Source organism: Lepisosteus platostomus, chromosome 5, assembly GCF_059453375.1.
Source record: "Lepisosteus platostomus isolate fLepPlt1 chromosome 5, fLepPlt1.hap1, whole genome shotgun sequence".
Taxonomy (NCBI): Eukaryota; Metazoa; Chordata; class Actinopteri; order Semionotiformes; family Lepisosteidae; genus Lepisosteus; species Lepisosteus platostomus.
In genome coordinates this window covers 23,231,129-23,255,875 of record NC_142615.1, presented here as the reverse complement: position 1 = coordinate 23,255,875, position 24,747 = coordinate 23,231,129, and the positions used below count along the sequence as shown (strand labels likewise).

Sequence of the window (24,747 nt, the reverse complement as noted above, 5' to 3'; positions counted from 1 at the left end):
TTTTTTTTAATCGGGTATCAAAGGTAATAGCAGTATAACCCTGTTCATGCACAAACAGTGGCATGTTACATTATTGATTTGGGTGTCTCCTCTTACCAGAAAGCTCTAAATTGCATTTTGAGCGTGGTTTTTGACTTTTTTTAAATTGCATTTTGAACGCGGACAGCACATACAAGGGTTAATTGCACAATGAACTGCGCCAAGAAATTTAAAATATTCTTCTTTAGGTGTGATACAGTCTTTTAATACAGTCTTTGCTGTGCTCTTGAGGGTCCTTGTGGTATTTCGAGCTCTGGTTTAATGATAAGTGTCGCAGTTTAAAGTGTCGCAGTTTATTTATGGGTTGCAATTTAGAAAAAGTCAAAAACCCGCACTCAAAATGCAATTTAGAGCTTTCTGGCAAGTGGAGACACCCAAATTAATAATGTAACATGCCACTGTTTGTGCATGAACAAAGTTATACTGAGATTTTCTTAGATACGCGATTGAAAAAAAATAAAAAACAATTTGAATCCCCGGCGGAACACATTCCATAAGAATCAGCGCTTTTACAGTATATATCGCCTTAAAAGGTGGCTTCTCAAAACGCTTTACAGGATAAAAACAACAAGAACAGCAACAACAACAATATTGTATTTCATTGCACTTTGAAAACCAAGTAATAATTTAACTATATGTGCAAACGTTTCATATGTCGCTGTTGTGAATGTCTGTGGAGTGTACTGTATCTTATTTGCCTTACGTCCTGGTTATCTCACTCGCCCTCCCCCCCTCTCTCCCTCAATTCAATTCAATTCAAGGTGTTTTATTAGCATGACAGATGGGTACAATCAGTGTTGGGTATTTACTTTGCTTTGAGATTCCACTTTTAAAGGTGATATATAAAATTTTAACTAAAATAAATCAATGAAATCACTTTAACATGCTAATGCGTTGGTGTAACAGTCCGGGCATGGCAAGCTTCCAATGTCAACTCGACTCGATTGGAAGACAATGAACGTATTCTAGCCCTAAATGAATTAATAGCAAACATGGTTTACGTAAAAGACATTTTTCCAAGAAAGTTTATAATAATATGATCTATAGTTGAAATCTGAGCCTAAATATAAAGAAAAAGCATTTTCAGAGAGCAATCACGCTGTGTTTATGTAGAAAAAGTGATTAGGTTTATGAACAATCTAATTACCTATTTGCTTAAAACGCTATATAAAATAAAGTTTATTTAAAGATGAATGATAAGTGTCGCAGTTTAAATAATTTTTGTAGTAGGGCTTGGAGAGATTCCAAGTGCATTTTTGCAATTTACGTTGCATTGTCCAATGTGCTGCTGTAATACAGTTTAGAATACAGTAAGTCTAAACTGTATAAGCTTTATTTATGGGTTGCAATTTAGAAAAAGTCAAAAACCGCACTCAAAATGCAATTTAGAGCTTTCTGGCATGAGGAGACACCCAAATTAATAATGTAACATGCCACTGTTTGTGCATGAACAAAGTTATACTGCAATTTTCCTTAGATACGCGATTAAAAAAAAATAATTTTTTGAATCCCCGGCGGAACACATTCCATAAGAATCAGCGCTTTTATACAGTATATTGCCTTTAAATACATATATTTAAACACGCATTTACGATTTAAATCAAAACGCGATTCAAATCAATATAAATGTTTATTTTGTAACGTATAGGTGACTATTCATTGTTAATAAAAATACTTAAATTCGATCATGTTGTGATATTTGGAAATATAAATTTGTTTGGTGCGAGTGAGGTTTTATTTAATCTCTGACCAAGGGAAACGTTTCATTTTTTCAAAGAAATGTTTGTTAAAAAATAAAGTCATAGTTACATGGGAATCAGGAAACTAACCCACAGCACCACCAGCACAGTCACATGCTGAGGGCTGAAAAAGCACTACAGAAAAATTATCAACAGACAATGTACAGATTTGATAAAGCTATAAAATAATGTAATTAGGCACAGAACAAGTTTACAGCACAGTACAATAATAAATGCTGACCACGACTTTAGAAGCATAAATTACCTTACACTCAATTTAAACACAAGCTTTTTAGCCCTCTAAGCTGGTTCATACAGAAATGTAGAGAACCAGGATCAGAACACACAGCTTCATTAGCGAATACATATGCAGGACAACTGGAGAAGACGTTTTACAGTGGATGGATTTTTAGAAACATCCCATCAGTGACATCACTGAAGTCAACTCCTAGGTAACTGTCGTGTGGATAGTTTCACAAGAATCAGACAAAGGTTTAAGCATCGCTTGTTCTAGATAAAACTGCAAATAAAAAAAACAACAACCCATAATGTACTTCTTTGCGGCTCTGTTTGCCCAAATCATATATTCACAACGTGAAATTAGAAAATAATATTACGTAACCAAAATCCGCAATATGGAAACAGAACCTGTGTAATTTTTGACAGATGATGTACTCGTAACATTTTTACAAGACGAACTACAACATTTAAAAAATGACTTGTATGTACTTGATATCTCTAATCAATCCACGTCGATATAGTTAAAGCAGAGTCCCCGCACAAAACGAAACTAAAACGCCCTGGGCATACCGTTGCGCGCTTCTTATCAGTTGCTCAAAAGTAATTTGACCGTATGAAATGCATAATATAAACCTAGAAACATATACGTGAGCAGTATTTACGTAGTATCGGTGTCAAGACATACCTCTCAAATACTGTAAATCAAGTTAAAAATATCTCAAGACCGATTCTGGTCATAATGAAACCATGTTTCGTGTATGTTTTCTTTAAAGTACCGAGACCAGCCATATACTGTATGTTTATGTTCCAAAATTAATATCGTTTATGGCCTTCACACGCCTTACAGTATGCTCCTATTCTTTTTATGCTCAGCTATTAAGATTTCCCTTCAGTGGTAAAATTCCATATGAATATTCAATACTACAACGGGCACAGTAAAGACGTTTACAGTAAATCTTTCTACGACAGACCAACGGACCACAAGTGCCCCTGTCGGTCAACCAATCACGTACCGCGGTGCTCATCTTGCGCCAAAATGCGTGACGCCGTAGCCAATTACCTCCAGTATGTGTCTGTACCGGGCACTTTGAATGGCTGCATCTGTATAAATTGAATTGTTCTATTTTTCAGGCTTGCATAGTCTTATTCATATTTCAGTTAAGCCTTTTCTTCTGTAGTAATTTCATTTGATATTAAAATTAGTCCTGATTTAAGAATTTTGTAATAAGTTTCAGTTTCAGTTTAATCGTGCCCAGAAGCTACCAAAACTGGTAATGTTCACATAATGTGTAATGCAAAAGCAGCAGTTTGGGTGGGAAACAAAAGGCATTTCTTGGTATGAATCCTAAAACTTCATAGATGGCGTTCTAGGACTTCTCGCTTCAGATAAAGCTATCAATACATCACAGATTTCTACTCAATCAATATCAGCAGTGTTATCACTACCGAACGCTAAATATAGATCCTGGCAATACTTCATGAGTTGTTCGTTAGAAAATTGTTTATGTTTTTTTTAACATATTTTCAATACCAGACAAAAAGTCAAAGTTTCAATTTCATGCAACTGATGAAATCTCTCTTCAATGGAAGTTATAAGTACAGTACATCCAAAATACTGCGGAATCAATCAAATTTACATGTTTCTTGTGGATCCAGAAGATCATTTTGAGACTCAAAACATGCCTGTCTTTTCTTTTTTCGAGGATGAAGGAGTAGCAGCAGGAGTAGCAGTAATGGCAAGAACGTGTTTAGAGTTCAGCACTTCTCATTTCTAATGCAGAGCCATCGACTCGGAAAGCACCGCCCGCGATAAAAGAAATTGCAGAATTGGTCTGTTCATGCTGCCTACACGCTTTGAATTGCTGGCATTTTCTGCAAGCGTTCCTTTTTGAGGGTTCATGAAATTCCTCACATTTGAGCCAACACTAAAATATTTCATTCGGGGTCGCCTAATTCATAGTGCAAACCGAATCTACAGGGGAATGCTGTGGCACATGAAGCCGTTTGTTAGTCTGTTGTGAGGTGTGAGGGGCGGAATGCAAATCGAGTTGGTGAATAGAAAATGAAACAGGAGTCACTTCTTGAGCTACGAATTCCAAAAAGTATGAAAACCTGTGCATTTTAACAGTGCAGAATACTCACAAATTGCACTGAGTTGCTTGCTTTCTTCTGCTGCTTTTATATTTCAGTCATTCACTGTCAGCTAGCACTGGAACAATTCAAGAGAGGTAAAAACAGAAGCTGTCAGGAGTGGGATTTGAACCCACGCCTCCATTTGGAGACCAGAACACCCAAGCCAGCTGGAAAGACACATGTCCTTGAGTCTGGCGCCTTAGACCACTCGGCCACCCTGACAAGCGAGAGCAAGTGGTGTGCTGAATGCACCAGTAGTTGACTAAACTGAGTTTCTTCCCTGAAATTATTTGCTTGCGAAGAGCCAAGTTGCCTTGAATGGATCTTGGAAATCAAATATACGGATGGATTGTTATTCAGTTGTGAGTTTTGAGGGGCGTATTATAAATTGAGTTGGTGAAAAGGCGCTTTTTGTTAGTCTGTCGGGAGGCTGCACAAGGTGTTTAGAGGGAGAACTTCTAAAAGACAGGCTCTCTATGTTTAACATCAAGAAAGATTTTTTTTTCACAATGGAAATGCTCTTTGGCGCTTTCAGCTTTACGTAGGGAACAACGTCTGCCGAGACCACTTTTGAGCCAGTGCAAATGGTAATGTGCCACCAAGTACATTTAATATTGGCTGTGGTAGCGAGCTGCTTTTGTTTGTGAAGCTTTTACTTCTTTAAGCTGAATCATCGGCAGGAGTAGCTTATTAAATCTTTGCTCATAGCGCTCCATCAGAAATACCTTGTCCGTGTTCAAAAGAGATCAGGGGATTTACTTCATGCTTTCACATGGCATACCTTACACGAAAGATTTAAATGGGGAATTGATTGTGCTTCTTGATGTTGTTCCTCTGGTTGCCTTGGTTACAATGGTGAACGTTCTTCCACGTTCTGTTAGAGTATCCACTGGGTGGGCTTTATCAATTGGCTCGGATAGGTCATCAGTGCTCCGTCTCCAGAAAAATAATCAGCACTGTCTTTTTTCTGTGCGCATGACGGTCTTTTAAAACATATAAAATCACGAGTTCATTGATTTCTCCAAATAACAACAATACATTTTAACCCTTCAATCCAATAGTTTTACTCCAAGTAAAAAGCAGCGCAATATATAGAGAGATGATATTCAAAGATTTCAACGTTCTTATTGGATTGCCTGTATGCAGATATCGCTCAGAATTGCTAATATGATTTTAATTCAGTTTTTCTCTACTACTTTCAGAGTCTTTTATTGACCTTGCTGAAGCAGAGAAGTGACATAATCACAAATGCAACCAGTTGTGCAGCTGTTTCTGGATAATAATCATTAATGCGAAAAAAAAAAAGCTCCTTGCAATAAGATCAAGAGCAACCAACGCGCTCGCTTGTTGAGTTGGGTATTTTCCGAGCTACTCTTCCTTAGCTGTGTAGAGGTTTGATGGGTTTACTGAGACAATTATTCATTGCAGCAGCAATCACGAGATGATTCGTTGTGGCTTTTAGAAAATCAATTGTCAGAACAACTAACAACGCACACACACGGGTTCAATACACGAGATACAGTTATTAACATAAATTGTGCACCAAACATATACCAGTCTGCCTGGATACAAGCGGCAGACCTTACTGTGAGGGTTATCAATACACAAGGTATATAATCTCGAAGAGATGCAAACACAAAGAGATACACAACAGAGAATATATGTCAATATATATCGTTCGGTTACCAAATCGCTAATCAGTGTTATTACCCACTGTTACTCTAAACTCGGAAGTAAATGCAATACTCATGAATTAAATTGATAACAACTTATGTTGAGGTACAATTGAATTCTCGAGACGCAATGTAGAACATGGGGTTTACTTATCCGCTGTGTATGGATTTGGAATTTCCCGGCACGAACACCAAACCAGCTGACAGGCTCTGTTGCAGCCTCGGTTCCAGCGGTTGTCCAATGGGCATTGTCCCGGCGTCCTCTGGCTACTGACCAACCAGTCGAGGTGCAGCTCAGAGTTGGACGGGCGGAGGAATCTGATTGCGGCGCGCAGGGCAGTCGTTGCTCCGAGGGGATCTACCAGCAGTCCGGCTGGCTAGTAGAAAGTCTCTATGCACAGAGTGTGACTGCGAGTCCTCACAAGTCACTCTTTTGCCCGGGAAGAAGCTGGTTCGTTCCTGGACCAGCGCTGCTTCTGAATAAGCTATTCAGGTTGTCGACAAGGGTCCAACTGTAGGCTGCCGTTGATCAAGCGGAGCATTCACGTTGGTAGAATTCTGAGTACGTACGGGATCCTCGGTCTCGTGCTTAGAACAAAGTCCAAGTTTCACTGCAGACAACAGCAGTTGTCACGTGATTGTCTCTGAGGATGCGCGAAAATGGCCAAGGAGAGCCCCGATCTGAGCTTGCGCTCCGTTTTTGACCAAGACACAGATGTGTGCTGATTGGTTGAGATTTTGGCGGGCATTGGAGACCCACGTGGTGTTACCACGCCCTGCCAATCCCTGATTGGTTGATCAAAGTGAGATATTAGTCACTTACTCCTGACGCTTAGGAATGCAGTCCAGATATCCAATCGGCACTCCCTAGAAAGATAGGCGCCAATGGATGACCATTGATCATGATAGCCAGGCTTAGCTAAGTGCATCTCCGTTTGGGAGCTGTCCCTTATGAAAAGAAAACATCTTAAATCAGCCTGCATGAATACTTTCTCTGTGGTTGCACCACAGAGAGGGAGAGTGAGATGGGGCCTCATTTAGGAAAGCACAGCAACGCTTAATTCTGTCTTATTAACAAGCATTGCCGCTACAGCTGTAAACTTATTTGGCGAGCATGGACCTCTGAGAAGGAGTCTGAATCCATCAAGAAGACAGGAATTCTAATATCGCACTGCCGTCTTGTGTACAAAATATTTGTTCAGCTCTAACGTCTGTGTGCGTTGACAAGGCATCTCAAAAGGACATATTAAATAAGAAAATGATCCTTTCTGTTACCATTCCTGCAGTTGGAGCGTTGTTTCACCCTTTTACGTTCTACAATATTTACAGACAAGGTTTTATCACTGGAGTTGTACAGAACAAGTGTGCATCAGTCCATGAAAATCATCAGTACTGCTGTTTTTCTATGCATAGTTTAATCAAGAGCACTTAAAAGATGCAAAAGATGGATTGTGTTCTGTGAGCACCTGCACATCTCTAAGTCACTTCCACAGGTGTCTATGTTGGGGATGTAGCTCAGTGGTAGAGTGCTTGTCTTAAATGTATGAGGTCCTGGGTTCAATCCCTGGTTTCTCCAAGTGCTTTATGTTACTGTGCTCACATCGCAGTCTTCTGTTGAGTGAGAACTCTTTGCTCGTGTTCATAGAGAGCCAGGTTTACACAATTAAACTCGAAGTGCTACAGTGTTCTCTGAAGTTTTAAATGTACCTCCAAATTATTTAGTTCTGTTAACTACCAAAGAATGTGAACTAATTTAAAGCCACATTCAGGAAATCCAGAGAACATCTTCACACTTGTCGTGGCTGTTGCAGAAAAACCTCACCCGGGATGTTGAATCTCACCCGGGATTTCCTGAGAGATCATTCACTGAGTGAGTCCTCCCTCTGGACTCCGCACTGAGCTGAAAGCTGCGCGAATTCCTCCCTGCGTGTCCTGTACTGTGTAGCACAGTGACAAGAATGCCTTGAGTTTTTTTCTGTATGTGAAAGAAAATGCAAAAAAGCATGAAAAGTATTGATGGTATAAAATATCCATGGTACAACTCGAGAAAGAACTGACGGACAAAACAATGACATTTGATGATTACAAGAGAAACACAACCGTCCGAATATGGGTTTTGATCCTGAACACTTGTGTTAAAAGACAAAGCAAAGGATATAACCTGTAAATGTCTTCATGTCTTACAGTTTATGAAATAACACAATTTCTTCCTTTCTTAATAATTTCTTACTATTGATAGATGCTTTTTTGAATTTTAACAGAATCACAATTACAGACATTTGGGGTTAAACTGTTATTCACATATTCACATATAATTATGAGACTCAAAATATGCCTGTCTTTTCTTTTTTCGAGGACAAATGGATTATTGAGGTGTAAAGATGGGTTCAAAACCAAAATCATCTGCTATTGCTGCTGTTTCTTCAAATCCTTTAATTGATCATTGATATCGAGGAATAATATTATACAAATTGTGGTTTTCTGTGAATTGCCAATTTTATTGTAATTACATCTTCGTTTACAGATGTCTTGCATGTATCACAAGGTATTACAGATGCAGCAATTCAAAATGGGTGGGGTATTTCGCGGCATACCCCGGTGGGCGTGTCGCGGTGTCACGCAGTATCACGCGGTTAATCGCGTCATTTGACGTCATCCCGGAAACTATCCGGCGTCACCTTGTAAAACCGCCAGGGGGAGCTTAACCTCTCATGTACAGCATTTGAGCTTTTAATTTTGAACTGTGTATTACAGCATGTTAATCATCAGTCATTAAAATGTTGGTATATTTTATGAAAGCAAGATTGCTCAGTTGGACAAAAGTACACAACCTACCTTTATCAGAAATATTTATGCATCAAAGCCTTTACCGAAGATATTACTAATAGTATTAATAATGGATGACTTTGGACAAGCTGTATACTCAAAGTATAATTTCTTTAGCACATTTGTACAAGCACTTGGAATCTGTCCAAGCCATACTTTGTCAGGCATTTTGTTTTACTTCAACGGGCATAAAAACTTTCTTGCTTTTAACAGGGCGTTTCATAATTTCTAACTACGAAAATGATTTAAAATGCGACACTTATCATTCAACTAGAGCTCAAAATATCACAAGGATCCTCAAGAGCACAGCAAAGACTGTATTAAAAGATACTTGTATGTAGCAACACTTTCTTTTCCGTATACCAGATTTTATGGAACGACTTCAGAGGGGTGTCAGCCAGTCAGATTCCAGGAATCGGTACTTTAAAGGAAAAATACACGCCGGTATTCCATTTCTCCCTAACGATTTTAAGCATCGAAGTGTATAACTAGCATGTGAAATAGCGTGTGAAAAAGTTGTAGTTTTAAGCTTTTCTGCTAATATAATATGGAATCGCGTATCTAAAGAATTTAATAACGATATGATTATATTCGTGTACTGCGACAGGGCTGTGTAGGGCTGTTTCGCCTCTCTCTTTATGCAACTTCCCTTGTAGCCTACTGGTCTACGTGCCCAACTATCAACTCACGGCTTGTGTGTTCAAATCCAGCTTGTGTAAACATTTCTTCAAAAAAAATAGAATAGCGATATTATGGACAATCAATTGACTTTTATATTTCAAAATATCACAACATGATCGATTCTAAGTCATTTTTGATAACAATGAATAGTCACCTTCTTCCCTTCTGACAATGGTCCCTGTTTCTGCTTCCTGCTTCTAGTGTGTGTGTGTGTGCAATAGAGTAACTTTTTATAGAGAAATGCAGGCTGGACAGTATGCATTACAATATAAACATTTATATTGATTTAAATCGTGTTCTGATTTAAATCGCAAACGCGAGTTTAATTATATGTGTTTTTTGAATCATAATCAGGCTAATGCAACATAAATTGATACAGTATCTTTGTCTTCTAAGTATCTTAATAAACTTTCAGCATACCTTTCTACCCGTTTAGATTTATATTTCTTGGGATTTTGGGATCAAACGTGGAAGGATTAGATTGTAATCGTTTTTATTTTTCAAATATGAGATTGTATTTCTGAATGTTATGTTACACCTACAGTAGTTCACTGCTTTAAATACATCGAATTAAGAAAGTTATGTGTAGCACTTTAGATATTTTTTTCTGAACCAGGGAAAATCTGATCATGTTTCTCTATAACAATAATAAAAAACTTTATTTTACATATCACCTTTAAAAGTGGCATCTCAAAGCAAAAAAGTAAATGGGAAAAACAGTTAAAAGGGACCAAAGTAAATACCAGACAAACACAAACGTGTTTTTAATAAAATGCTTTTATTCATATAGCAGAGAGTGAGAGGGACATCCAGCAGGGAGAGACACACACACCGGTTTCCATTGACAAAATTGTTTTTTTTTCAATTCCTCTTGTCTAACAGGAATGTTTTGTTGTGGACAGACTGTTAGACTAGAGGAAAAGAGCGCCTCCTTCTACGAAGCATTTCGTTGATCCGATCACTAATTCTTTTCCAGTCGCACAAAGTAAGGGTTGAGAATCTCCGATTCACCATGCTACTATTGGTTTCCCGGAGATTGCAAGGCAAGGCACTTTTGCCTCTGGACCCATCGAAATTTACAGACGTGGTCCACCCCCAGTAAATTTCAAAAGTCACAAGATTTCGAAACATGAGGGCGGCGTAGCGGTCGGCTCTTGATTTCCCGTCTATGCCGATGCACTGCAAGTACAACCCCCCCTCCATCTCCTGAGTGATGGGTAGCAGTTGGACATCTGGGAGAATTATTCGTCCCACTGGCGTCTGTGAATTCCGCTGTGCTTCCTGGGGGGAGATAGACGGCGGGGACAGCATCAACCAATTCCCATGCGGTGGTGAACAGAGAGGCCGGGATGGAGTGTCCTGAGGCGGTGTGTGCTCTGCGGGGGGCAGAGCTTCCGCCAGGCATTGCAACCTGCGCGGCGGGGAGAGGCACTTTTCGGGAGACAGCTGCTCAACTGTTTGACTGCTGGAACATACTGTCTCCTTCCTCTGCATTTTCAGGAGTGTCTCTAGCCTCCCAATCCTCCCCAGTAATGCGTCGTACTGCTCCCGCTGCTGCCGAAATGTCTCCACACAGGTGCTGCTTCTACAGGTTGGCACCCTGGCCAGTGGCCGAGAGCAGAGACCCACGGCCTGTGGCAAAATAACATAATTCATGTAAGAAATAAAGTCACACAGTAGTATTCATCAGTCGCGGAACAGAAGTAAAAATAAACTTTTCTTTTTTTCCGTCTTACCGCTTTCTTTTTTACTGTCCTGGTGGTAGATTTCGAAGATCGTTTCGCCCGTGCGGTGTTTTCTTGAAGAACAGGCTACGAAGAAATAATTATAATTGAATTTAAAATTCAAAACGGCAATAATACCTTGTAATATGCGCTGTAATCGCGTATTTCAGATGAAGTCTGCTGTATTTGCTTACCCTTCGCTCTTTGGAAGCTGGGGCGGCAGAAGCACCCCGTCTCTTCCCGTAAAAGGTCTTGGTCTCCATACTGTACTGTGGTCGCTGTAGTGCAGGTTCGCAGTTTTTTTTGTGATGGGAGCTCACCCAATCCCTTTGTGTATTTATGCTATATTCACATGTACGGCTAGAATGTTCATTGTCTTCCAATGAAAGGCGGGTGCCTCTTGCCGAAGTCGGGAGACATTAGAGGCTTGCCACACCCGGACTGTTAAACCAACGCATTAGCACGTCAAACCCCATTGAGGAGCCGGGCGCAATAATTGTTTTGTCCCTTGATTTACTGATCTGCATTAATTATGGAAATCGAGTTCCTGCTCTTTGCAGACGACCTGGTCCCGCTGTCGCCCACAGAACAGAGGCTGCGCCAGAACCTGGCGCTGCTGGAGCAGCACTGTCAGACCTGGGTGCCGACAGTCAATCTGGACAAGACCAGAGTTATGGTTTTCCAGAAAAAAAGCCAGACCTCAGGGAAACAGGTACAAATTCACACTTAACAACACATTAACACCTAACAACGGGAGCAGGGACGAATAAGGCCAGTACCCACTATTGTTAAACATACAGAAAAGAATATTAAAGTATTGAATATTAGTATTGGCTTTAGTATTAGCCATACAGAACATTAAAGTGCCCCTTTTCCATTCAGCAGGTGCCTGAGCCGCTGTGTCCTATCTTCTGACAGTCACCGTTGTGTATACCGAGTGTATCTTATTTTTAGTACTAAAATAAATACTTAGTACTTTAGTACTAATTACTAAAATACTAGTACCGAGGGAGCGTCTGCATTTATAACTTCGTTTTTAAAATTAGTCAAGCAATATGAAGCATCTCCTTTTACTTTTAAGTCCCATAAATACATTGAGCACAGCTACTCACCACTTAAGATTGCTTTTTGATACCATCCTTACACAAAGCAGAAACTTTCCGATGACATACAGTACAAGTGGAAAGATTACAGATTTTAATCGTCTTTAATTTTGTTACGTTATACGTTTTAGGGACGTTTCATCTAAACAAACACCACAAAACTATTCTCGATTGTATTTCTGAATGTTATGTTACACCTACAGTAGTTCACTGCTTTAAATACATCGAATTAAGAAAGTTATGTGTAGGACTTTAGATCTTTTTTTCTGAAGCAAGGAAAATCTAATCATGTTTCTCTATAACAATAATAAAAAACTTTATTTTATATATCACCTTTAAAAGTGGCATCTCAAAGCAATACAGTAGATCGAAAAACAGTTAAAAGGGACCAAAGTAAATACCAGACAAACACAAACGCGTTTTTAATAAAATGCTTTTATTCATTCAGCAGAGAGTGAGAGGGACATCCAGCAGAGAGAGACACACACACCGGTTTCCATTGACAAAATAGTTTTTTTTCAATTCCTCTTGTCAAACAGGAATGTTTTGTTTGTGGACAGACTGTTAGACTAGAGGAAAAGAGCGCCTCCTTCTACGAAGCATTTAGTTGATCCGATCACTAATTCTTTTCCAGTCGCACGAAGTAAGGGTTGTAAAGCGCGAAGTAAAGCGCTGATTCTCATGGAATGTGTTCCGCCGGGGATTCAAAAAAATTATTTGACAAAATTTGTTTTTTTTCAATTCCTCTTGTCTAACAGGAATGTTTTGTTTGTGGACAGACTGTCCACAAACGTGAGACTGTCTTTCTCAGACTTACATTCCCGAATGTCCCCCGCCCCGGTCAACAATCCTAGGAAGAACACGAAACAGCCTGTTAATAAAATGTTTACAATTTTGTTCGGTCAGTTCTTCCTCCCAGAATTTACAGATTGCATCGATCAGTTCCTGCTTTGTGACGGGCTTAGCAGTTTTCCGAACGTAGTCTTTCAACGAATGCCAAACCATCTCTATCGGATTTAGATCTGGGGATTCGGCTGGAGTTTTCACCCAGTTCACTCCTTCTGCTATAAGCCTCGCCCTTGCTGCTGTTTGTTTCGGATCGTTGTCTTGAAAGAGACGGTGCCTTGATCCAAACTGCTCCCTGATATATGGGGCAGCATGCTGTGTGACCACAACTTCCTCGAAGAATACACGGTCCATAATTCCTTTGAAAATAAGAAGTGGTCCCGGGCCTCTTCTAGATATACCCCCCCAGACGTGAACCTTCAGTGGATGTTTGGGCTTTGGCTTGTCCACATATCTCCCCTTTTTGCAAAATGCCATTGTTGAAAACTGTTCCAGAGCCACTGTTGTTTCGTCGGTGAAAAGTACATCCTGAAATGCCTCCCCCTGTTCAATCCATTGGAGCGCTTGCTTGAGTCTTTCCTCTTTGTTTTTTTGCCTTATCATGGGGCATGTGTTGGTTTTTCTGTATCTCCATCCAAGCCTCCTGCGTACTCTTCTTATCGATGTCGGGCTAATGTTCGCACCGAGGTCAGCCCATAGCCGTCTTTGGACTTGCATCGCCGGTAGTTCATAATTTTCATCAGTCAGTTTGTCGACAGCTCGCACAATAAGACTTGGAAAAAAAAAGAGATCAGTAGTTAGCTTTAAAAATAATGTGCGTAGTTGTATTTACATGCAAGAAAGGTATTTTTAGAAATTTATTTACCTTTGAATCGTCCTCGGTTTAGATTCTCTTTGCCTCCTCTTCCCTTTATAATGCCGTCTCACTGTGCTTTCAGAAACGAAGATGTCCATCGAAGCCAACTGCTGTACAATGTCCCGTGTTGACTTCCCGTTTCTTTTCATCTTCATTATTTGGTGTGAGAGAGTCTTCGTGATTTTGGTCATTGTCCGTCCCCTTACCAAAGCGATACAGTGGTGCAGCTTGAATTCTGTACCTATATACTGTATGGTATGGTACAGATAAAACTTACACCATACTGATGAGCTAATGCCAGGGAAAGACACTCCTATTTTATTTAAAACACAATACACCAGGAAATGTGTCTGATGCATTAGCAAGTTAAAACAATTGGGTCGAAAACCTGGGCGTAACACCATTTCCTTTTTCTGATCATTCGCTTTCTGGATACACATTTCACCTGTCCTGTTCTTTGTTTTCCTGGTTTGCTGATTATGCCTGCTGTGGTCCACTCCTACCCTCACACCTAAAGAATACTATTTTAAATTTCTTGGCGCAGCTCATTAACCCTTGTATGTGCTGTCCGCGCCCAAAATGCAATTTAAAAAAAGTCAAAAACCGCGCTCAAAATGCAATTTAGAGCTTAATAAGATACACTCCACAGGCATTCACAACAGCAACATATGAAACGTTTATTTTTTAATCGCTGTCTAAGGAAATCTCAGTATAACTTTGTTCATGAACAAACAGTGGCATGTTACATTATTATTAGTTTTTTTGTTAACAAGGCTCGCCAGCTAATGTGAATTGAAACCTGTCTTGCTAGCTTTTAAAGTCGTGCATGTGTAAACGACAATTGAAATAGAGAAAAAAGACCTGACTGACAAGCCGATACATACTCTTAGAGTTTGATTAATAGGGAATATAATACAAAAATATAGTACTAAAAAAGGTACTACCAATTTTAAAGGTGATTTTACTTTTAAATAAAAATTTGAATCCCCTGCGGAACACATTCCATAAGAATCAGCGGTTTTACAGTACATATCGCCTTTAAAGGTGGCTTCTCAAAACGCTTTACAGGATAAAAACAACCAGAACAGCAACAACAACAATATTGTATTTCATTGCACTTTGAAAACCAAGTAATAACTTAACTATACGTGCAAACGTTTCATATGCTGCTGTTGTGAATGCCTGTGGAGTGTATCTTATTTGCCTAGCGAAGCGCTAGTTTAGTACTATAAAATACTATTAAAATCTGTAATCTTTCCACTTCTACTGTGAGTCATCGGAAAGTTTCTGCTTTTTGTAAGGATGGTATCAAAAAGCAATCTTAAGTGGTGAGAAAGCTGTGCTCAATGTATTTAAGGGACTTAAAAGTAAAAGGAGATGCTTCATATTGCTTGACTAATTTTAAAAACTAAGTTATAAATGCAGATGCTCCCTCGGTGCCGCGCCGGGTGTAAATATCAAAATATACATACCCAACACTGATTGTACCCATCTGTCATGCAAATAAAACACCTTGAATTGAATTGAATTGAGGGAGAGAGGGGGGAAAGGGGAGAGAGATAACCAGGACTCAAGGCAAATAAGATACACTCCACAGGCATTCACAACAGCAACATATGAAACGTTTGCACGTATAGTTAAGTTATTACTTGGTTTTCAAAGTGCAATGAAATACAATATTGTTGTTGTTGCTGTTCTGGTTGTTTTTATCCTGTAAAGCGTTTTGAGAAGCCACCTTTAAAGGCGATATATACTGTAAAACCGCTGATTCTTATGGAATGTGTTCCGCAGGGGATTTAAATTTTTATTTATTTTTGAATTGCGTATCTAAGGAAATCTCAGTATAACTTTGTTCATGAACAAACAGTGGCATGTTACATTATTATTCGTTTTTTTGTTAACAAGGCTCGCCAGCTAATGTGAATCGAAACCTGTCTTGCTAGCTTTTAAAGTCGTGCATGTGTAAACGACAATTCAAATAGAGAAAAAAAGACCTGACTGACAAGATTTAATTAATGCACATCAGTAAATCAAGGGACAAAACAACTATTGCGCCAGGGTCCTCAATGGGCTTTGACGTGCTAATGCGGTGGTTTAACAGTCCGGGTGTGGCAAGCCTCTAATGTCTCCCGACTTCGGCAAAAGGCACCCGCTTTTCATTGGAAGACAATGAACATTCTAGCCGTACATGTGAATATAGCATAAATACACCAAGGGATTGGGTGAGCTCCCATCACAAAAAAAAAACTGCGAACCTGCACTACAGCGACCATAGTACAATATGGAGACCAAGACCTTTTACGGGAAGAGACGGGGTGCTTCTGCCGCCCCAGCTTCCAAAGAGCGAAGGGTAAGCAAATACAGCAGACTTCATCTGAAATACGCGATTACAGCGCATATTACAAGGTATTATTGCCGTTTTGAATTTTAAATTCAATTATAATTATTTCTTCGTAGCCTGTTCTTCAAGAAAACACCGCACGGGCGAAACGATCTTCGAAATCTACCACCAGGACAGTAAAAAAGAAAGCGGTAAGACGGGAAAAAAAGAAAAGTTTATTTTGACTTCTGTTCCGCGACTGATGAATACTACTGTGTGACTTTATTTCTTACATGAATTATGTTATTTTGCCACAGGCCGTGGGTCTCTGCTCTCGGCCACTGGCCAGGGTGCCAACCTGTAGAAGCAACACCTGTGTGGAGACTTTTCGGCAGCAGTGGGAGCAGTACGACGCATTACTGGGGAGGATTGGGAGGCTAGAGACACTCCTGAAAATGCAGAGGAAGGAGACAGTATTTTCCAGCAGTCAAACAGTTGAGCAGCTGTCTCCCGAAAAGTGCCTCTCCCCGCCGCGCAGGTTGCAATGCCTGGCGGAAGCTCTGCCCCCCGCAGAGCACACACCGCCTCAGGACACTCCATCCCGGCCTCTCAGCTCACCACCGCGCAGGAATTTGTTGATGCTGTCCCCGCCGTCTATCTCCCCCCAGGAAGCACCATTTACAGAGCGGAATTCACAGACGCCAGTGGGACGAATAATTCTCCCAGCTATCCAACTGTTACCCATCACTCAGGAGATGGAGGGGGGGGGTTGTACTTGCAGTGCATCGGCATAGACGGGAAAGCAAGAGCCGACCGCTACGCCGCCCTCGTGTTTCGAAATCTTGTGACTTTTGAAATTTACTGGGGGTGGACCACGTCTGTAAATTTCGATGGGTCCAGAGGCAAAAGTGCCTTGCCTTGCAATCTCCGGGAAACCATTAGTAGCATGGTGAATCGGAGATTCTCAACCCTTACTGCGTGCGACTGGAAAAGAATTAGTGATCGGATCAAGGAAATGCTTCGTAGAAGGAGGCGCTCTTTTCCTCTAGTCTAACAGTCTGTCCACAGCAAAACATTCCTGTTAGACAAGAGGAATTGAAAAAAAACAATTTTGTCAATGGAAACCGGTGTGTGTGTCTCTCCCTGCTGGATGTCCCTCTCACTCTCTGCTGAATGAATAAAAGCATTTTATTAAAAACACGTTTGTGTTTGTCTGGTATTTACTTTGGTCCCTTTTAACTGTTTTTCCCATCTACTTTTTTGCTTTGAGATGCCACTTTTAAAGGTGATATGTAAAATAATGTTTTTTATTATTGTTATAGAGAAACATGATCAGATTTTCCCTGGTTCAGAAAAAAATATCTAAAGTGCTACACATAACTTTCTTAATTCAATGTATTTAAAGCAGTGAACTACTGTAGGTGTAACATAACATTCAGAAATACAATCTCATATTTGAAAAATAAAAACGATTACAATCTAATCCTTCCACGTTTGATCCCAAAATCCCAAGAAATATAAATCTAAACGGGTAGAAAGGTATGCTGAAAGTTTATTAAGATACTTAGAAGACAAAGATACTGTATCAATTTATGTTGCATTAGCCTGATTATGATTAAAAAACACATATAATTAAACTCGCGTTTGCGATTTAAATCAGAACACAATTTAAATCAATATAAATGTTTATATTGTAACGCATACTGTCCAGCCTGCATTTCTCTATAAAAATTTACTCTATTGCACACACACACACACACAAAGCAGGAAGCAGAAACAGGGACCATTGTCAGAAGGGAAGAAGGTGACTATTCATTGTTATCAAAAATGACTTAGAATCGATCATGTTGTGATATTTTGAAATATAAAAGTCAATTGATTGTCCATAATATCACTATTCTATTTTTTTGAAGAAATGTTTGCACAAGCTTGATTTGAACACACAACCCGTGAGTTGATAGTTGAGCACGTAGACCAGTAGGCTACAAGGGAAATCACATGAAGACTGAGGCGAAACAGCCCTACACAGCCCTGTCGCAGTACACGAATATAATCATATCGTTATTAAATTCTTTAGATACGCGATTCCATATTATATTAGCAGAAAAGCTTAAAACTACCACTTTTTCACATTTATTTCACATGCTAGTTATATACTTCGATGCTTAAAATCGTTAGGGAGAAATGGAATACCGGCGTGTATTTTTCCTTTAAAGTACCGATTCCTGGAATTTGACTGGCTGACACCCCTCTGAAGTGGTTCCATAAAATCTGGTATATGGAAAAGAAAGCGTTGCTACATACAAGTATCTTTTAATACAGTCTTTGCTGTGCTCTTGAGGATCCTTGTGATATTTTGAGCTCTAGTTGAATGATAAGTGTCGCATTTTAAATCATTTTCGTAGTTAGAAATTATGAAACGCCCTGTTAAAAGCAAGGAAGTTTTTATGCCCGTTGAAGTAAAACAAAATGCCTGACAAAGTATGGCTTGGACAGATTCCGAGTGCTTGTACAAATGTGCTAAAGAAATTATACTTTGAGTATACAGCTTGTCCAAAGTCATCCATTATTAATACTATTAGTAATATCTTCGGTAAAGGCTTTGATGCATAAATATTTCTGATAAAGGTAGGTTGTGTACTTTTGTCCAACTGAGCAATCTTGCTTTCATAAAATATACCAACATTTTAATGACTGATGATTAACATGCTGTAATACACAGTTCAAAATTAAAAGCTCAAATGCTGTACATGAGAGGTTAAGCTCCCCCTGGCGGTTTTACAAGGTGACGCCGGATAGTTTCCGGGATGACGTCAAATGACGCGATTAACCGCGTGATACTGCGTGACACCGCGACACGCCCACCGGGGTATGCCGCGAAATACCCCACCCATTTTGAATTGCTGCATCTGTAATACCTTGTGATACATGCAAGTCATCTGTAAACGAAGATGTAATTACAATAAAATTGGCAATTCACAGAAAACCACAATTTGTATAATATTATTCCTCGTTATCAATGATCAATTAAAGGATTTGAAGAAACAGCAGCAATAGCAGATGATTTTGGTTTTGAACCCATTTTTACACCTCAATAATCCATTTGTCCTCGAAAAAAGAAAAGACGCATATTTTGAGTCTCATAATTATATGTGAATATGTGAATAACAGTTTAACCCCAAATGTCTGTAATTGTGATTCTGTTAAAATTCAAAAAAGCATCTATCAATAGTAAGAAATTATTAAGAAAGGAAGAAATTGTGTTATTTCATAAACTGTAAGACATGTAGACATTTACAGGTTATATCCTTTGCTTTGTCTTTTAACACAAGTGTTCAGGATCCAAGCCCATGTTTGGACGGTTGTGTTTCTCTTGTAATCATCAAATGTCATTATTTTGTCCTTCAGTTCTTTCTCGAGTTGTACCATGGATATTTTATACCATCGAAACTTTTCATGCTCTTTTGCATTTTCCTTCACATATGGAAAAAAACTCAAGGCGTTCTTGTCACTGTGCTACACAGTACAGGACACGCAGTGAGTAATTCGCGCAGCTTTCAGAGGAATCCAGAGGGAGGACTCTTAATGCAAGGAGCTGTTTTTTTTTGCATTAATCATTATTAACCAGAAACAGCTGCACAACTGGTTGCATTTGTGATTATGTCACTTCTCTGCTTCAGCAAGGTCAATAAAAGACTCTGAAAGTAGTAGAGAAAAACTGAATTAAAATCATATTAGCAATTCTGAGCGATATCTGCATACAGGCAATCCAATAAGAACGTTGAAATCTTTGAATGTCATCTCTCTATATATTGCGCTGCTTTTTACTTGGAGTAAAACTATTGGATTGAAGGGTTAAAATGTATTGTTGTTATTTGGAGAAATCAATGAACTCGTGATTTTATATGTTTTAAAAGACGGTCATGCGCACAGAAAAAAGACAGTGCTGATTATTTTTCTGGAGACGGAGCACTGATGACCCATCCGAGCCAATTGATAAAGCCCACCCAGTGGATACTCTAGCAGAACGTGGAAGAACGTTCACCATTGTAACCAAGGCAACCACAGGAACAACATCAAGAAGCACAATCAATTCCCCATTTAAATCTTTCGTGTAAGGTATGCCATGTGAAAGCATGAAGTAAATCCCCTGATCTCTTTTGAACATGGACTAGGTATTTCTGATGGAGCGCAATGAGCAAAGATTTAATAAGCTACTCCTGCCGATGATTCAGCTTAAAGAGGTAAAAGCTTCACAAACAAAAGCAGCTCGCTACCACAGCCAATATTAAATGTACTTGGTGGCACATTACCATTTGCACTGGCTCAAAAGTGGTCTCGGCAGACGTTGTTCCCTACGTAAAGCTGAAAGCGCCAAAGAGCATTTCCATTGAGAAAAAAAAATATTTCTTGATGTTAAACATAGAGAGCCTGCCTTTTAGAAGTTCTCCCTCTAAACACCTTGTGCAGCCTCCCGACAGACTAACAAAAAGCGCCTTTTCACCAACTCAATTTATAATACGCCCCTCAAAACTCACAACCGAATAACAATCCATCCGTATATTTGATTTCCAAGATCCATTCAAGGCAACTTGGGTCTTCGCAAGCAAATAATTTCAGGGAAGAAACTCAGTTTAGTCAACTACTGGTGCATTCAGCACACCACTTGCTTTTGCTTGTCAGGGTGGCCGAGGGGTCTAAGGCGCCAGACTCAAGGACATGTGTCTTTCCAGCTGGCTTGGGTGTTCTGGTCTCCAAATGGAGGCGTGGGTTCAAATCCCACTCCTGACAGCTTCTGTTTTTACCTCTCTTGAATTGTTCCAGTGCTAGCTGACAGTGAATGACTGAAATATAAAAGCAGCAGAAGAAAGCAAGCAACTCAGTGCAATTTGTGAGTATTCTGCACTGTTAAAATGCACAGGTTTTCATACTTTTTGGAATTCGTAGCTCAAGAAGTGACTCCTGTTTCATTTTCTATTCACCAACTCGATTTGCATTCCGCCCCTCACACCTCACAACAGAATAACAAACGGCTTCATGTGCCACAGCATTCCCCTGTAGATTCGGTTTGCACTATGAATTAGGCGACCCCGAATGAAATATTTTAGTGTTGGCTCAAATGTGAGGAATTTCATGAACCCTCAAAAAGGAATGCTTGCAGAAAATGCCAGCAATTCAAAGCGTGTAGGCAGCATGAACAGACCAATTCTGCAATTTCTTTTATCGCGGGCGGTGCTTTCCGAGTCGATGGCTCTGCATTAGAAATGAGAAGTGCTGAACTCTAAACACGTTCTTGCCATTACTGCTACTCCTGCTGCTACTCCTTCGTCCTCGAAAAAAGAAAAGACAGGCATGTTTTGAGTCTCAAAATGATCTTCTGGATCCACAAGAAACATGTACATTTGATTGATTCCGCAGTATTTTGGATGTACTGTACTTATAACTTCCATCGAAGAGAGATTTCATCAGTTGCATGAAATTGAAACTTTCGACTTTTTGTCTGGTATTGAAAATATGTTTAAAAAAAACCATAAACAATTTTCTAACAAACAACTCATGAATTATTGCCAGGATCTATATTTAGCGTTCGGTAGTGATAACACTGCTGATATTGATTGAGTAGAAATCTATGATGTATTGACAGCTTTATCTGAAGCGAGAAGTCCTAGAACGCCATCTATGAAGTTTAAGGATTCATACCAAGAAATGCCTTTTGTTTCCCACCCCAACTGCTGCTTTTGCTTTACACATTATGTGAACATTACCAGTTTTGGTAGCTTCTGGGCACGATTTTCCTAAACTGAAACTTATTACAAAATTCTTTAAGATGAACCATGTCCTTCAGTTCTTTCTCGCTGCTTTTTACTTGGAGTAAAACTATTGGATTGAAGGGTTAAAATGTATTGTTGTTATTTGGAGAAATCAATGAACTCGTGATTTTATATGTTTTAAAAGACGGTCATGCGCACAGAAAAAAGACAGTGCTGATTATTTTTCTGGAGACGGAGCACTGATGACCTATCTGAGCCAATTGATAAAGCCCACCCAGTGGATACTCTAACAGAACGTGGAAGAACGTTCACCATTGTAACCAAGGCAACCATAGGAACAACATCAAGAAGCACAATCAATTCCCCATTTAAATCTTTCGTGTAAGGTATGCCATGTGAAAGCATGAAGTAAATCCCCTGATCTCTTTTGAACATGGACAAGGTATTTCTGATGGAGCGCAATGAGCAAAGATTTAATAAGCTACTCCTGACGATGATTCAGCTTAAAGAAGTAAAAGCTTCACAAACAAAAGCAGCTCGCTACCACAGCCAATATTAAATGTACTTGGTGGCACATTACCGTTTGCATTGGCTCAAAAGTGGTCTCGGCAGACGTTGTTCCCTACGTAAAGCTGAAAGTGCCAAAGAGCATTTCCATTGAGAAAAAAAAATCTTTCTTGATGTTAAACATAGAGAGCCTGCCTTTTAGAAGTTCTCCCTCTAAACACCTTGTGCAGCCTCCCGACAGACTAACAAAAAGCGCCTTTTCACCAACTCAATTTATAATACGCCCCTCAAAACTCACAACCGAATAACAATCCATCCGTATATTTGATTTCCAAGATCCATTCAAGGCAACTTGGGTCTTCGCAAGCAAATAATTTCAGGGAAGAAACTCAGTTTAGTCAACTACTGGTGCATTCAGCACACCACTTGTTTTCAATTGTCAGGGTGGCCGAGTGGTCTAAGGCACCAGACTCAAGGACATGTGTCTTTCCTGCTGGCTTGGGTGTTCTGGTCTCCAAATGGAGGTGTGGGTTCAAATCCCACTCCTGACAGCTTCTGTTTTTACCTCTCTTGAATTGTTCCAGTGCTAGCTGACAGTGAATGACTGAAATATAAAAGCAGCAGAAGAAAGCAAGCAACTCAGTGCAATTTGTGAGTATTCTGCACTGTTAAAATGCACAGGTTTTCATACTTTTTGGAATTCGTAGCTCAAAAAATGACTCCTGTTTCATTTTCTATTCACCAACTCGATTTGCATTCCGCCCCTCACACCTCACAACAGAATAACAAACGGCTTCATGTGCCACAGCATTCCCCTGTAGATTCGGTTTGCACTATGAATTAGGCGACCCCGAATGAAATATTTTAGTGTTGGCTCAAATGTGAGGAATTTCATGAACCCTCAAAAAGGAATGCTTGCAGAAAATGCCAGCAATTCAAAGCGTGTAGGCAGCATGAACAGACCAATTCTGCAATTTCTTTTATCACTGGCTGTGCTTTTCGATGGCTCTGCATTAGAAATGAGAAGTGCTGAACTCTAAACACGTTCTTGCCATAACTTCTACTACTGCTGCTACTTCTTCGTCCTCGAAAAAAGAAAAGACAGGCATGTTTTGAGTCTCAAAATGATCTTCTGGATCCACAAGAAACATGTAAATCTGATTGATTCCGCAGTATTTTTGGATGTACTGTACTTATAACTTCCATCGAAGAGAGATTTCATCAGTTGCATGAAATTGAAACTTTCGACTTTTTGTCTGGTATTGAAAATATGTTTAAAAAAAACCATAAACAATTTTCTAACAAACAACTCATGAATTATTGCCAGGATCTATATTTAGCGTTCGGTAGTGATAACACTGCTGATATTGATTGAGTAGAAATCTATGATGTATTGACAGCTTTATCTGAAGCGAGAAGTCCTAGAACGCCATCTATGAAGTTTTAGGATTCATACCAAGAAATGCCTTTTGTTTCCCACCCCAACTGCTGCTTTGGCATTACACATTATGTGAACATTACCAGTTTTGGTAGCTTCTGGGCACGATTTTCCTAAACTGAAACTTATTCCAAAATTCTTGTAAATCAGTACTAATTTTAATATCAAATGAAATTACTACAGAAGAAAAGGCTTAACTGAAATATGAATAAGACTATGCAAGCCTAAAAAGTAGAACAATTCAATTTCTATAACTTATTTTTTAATGTTTTGAGAAATTGGCTCACACACCGGAAGACACTAACGTTTCTCTTTGTTAGAGTATGTGAATAACAGTTTAACCCCAAATATTTGTAATTGTGATTCTGTTAAAATTCAATAAATCGTCTATCAACAGTAAGAAATTATAAAGAAAGTAAAAAATTGTTTTATTACATAAACTATAAGACAATGAAGAGAGTTTACTTTGCTTTTGTTCTTTTGACTTAAGCGTTCAGGATCCGAACCCATCTGCGGACGGTTGTGTTTCTTGAATCTCTTGTAATCATCAAAAGTCGCTGTTTTGTGCTTCACTTTTTTCTCGAGTTGTACCATGGATATTTTATATGATCAATACTTTACATGCTCTTTTGCATTTTCCTTCACATACAGAAAAAGTTCAAGTTGTTCATATCACTGTGCTGCACATTTACGCTGGACCACCTGTAACAATACAGGACACGCAGTGAGGAATTCGTGCAGCTTTCAGCTCAATGCCGTGTCCAGAGGGAGGACTCGCTCGCTGAATGATCTCTCAGGAAATCCCGGGTGAGATTCAAAAGGTAAACCTGGCTCTCTATGAACACGAGCAA

At 39.4% G+C, this 24,747-nt stretch overlaps 3 non-coding genes across 3 annotated transcripts; 2 read left to right on the top strand and 1 right to left on the bottom strand.

Annotated features, from left to right (window-relative positions):
• Window positions 1-4,260: 4,260 nt before the first annotated feature.
• Window positions 4,261-4,373, bottom strand: trnal-caa (transfer RNA leucine (anticodon CAA)). Its single transcript has 2 exons — window positions 4,336-4,373; window positions 4,261-4,306 (listed from the first exon to the last, which is right to left on the bottom strand). It is a non-coding gene; the product is annotated as a tRNA-Leu (tRNA).
• A 16,485-nt stretch (window positions 4,374-20,858) lies between these two features.
• trnal-caa (transfer RNA leucine (anticodon CAA)) lies at window positions 20,859-20,971 on the top strand. Its single transcript has 2 exons — window positions 20,859-20,896; window positions 20,926-20,971. It is a non-coding gene; the product is annotated as a tRNA-Leu (tRNA).
• A 1,925-nt stretch (window positions 20,972-22,896) lies between these two features.
• Window positions 22,897-23,009, top strand: trnal-caa (transfer RNA leucine (anticodon CAA)). The gene is made up of 2 exons: window positions 22,897-22,934; window positions 22,964-23,009. It is a non-coding gene; the product is annotated as a tRNA-Leu (tRNA).
• The last annotated feature ends 1,738 nt before the right edge of the window (window positions 23,010-24,747 follow it).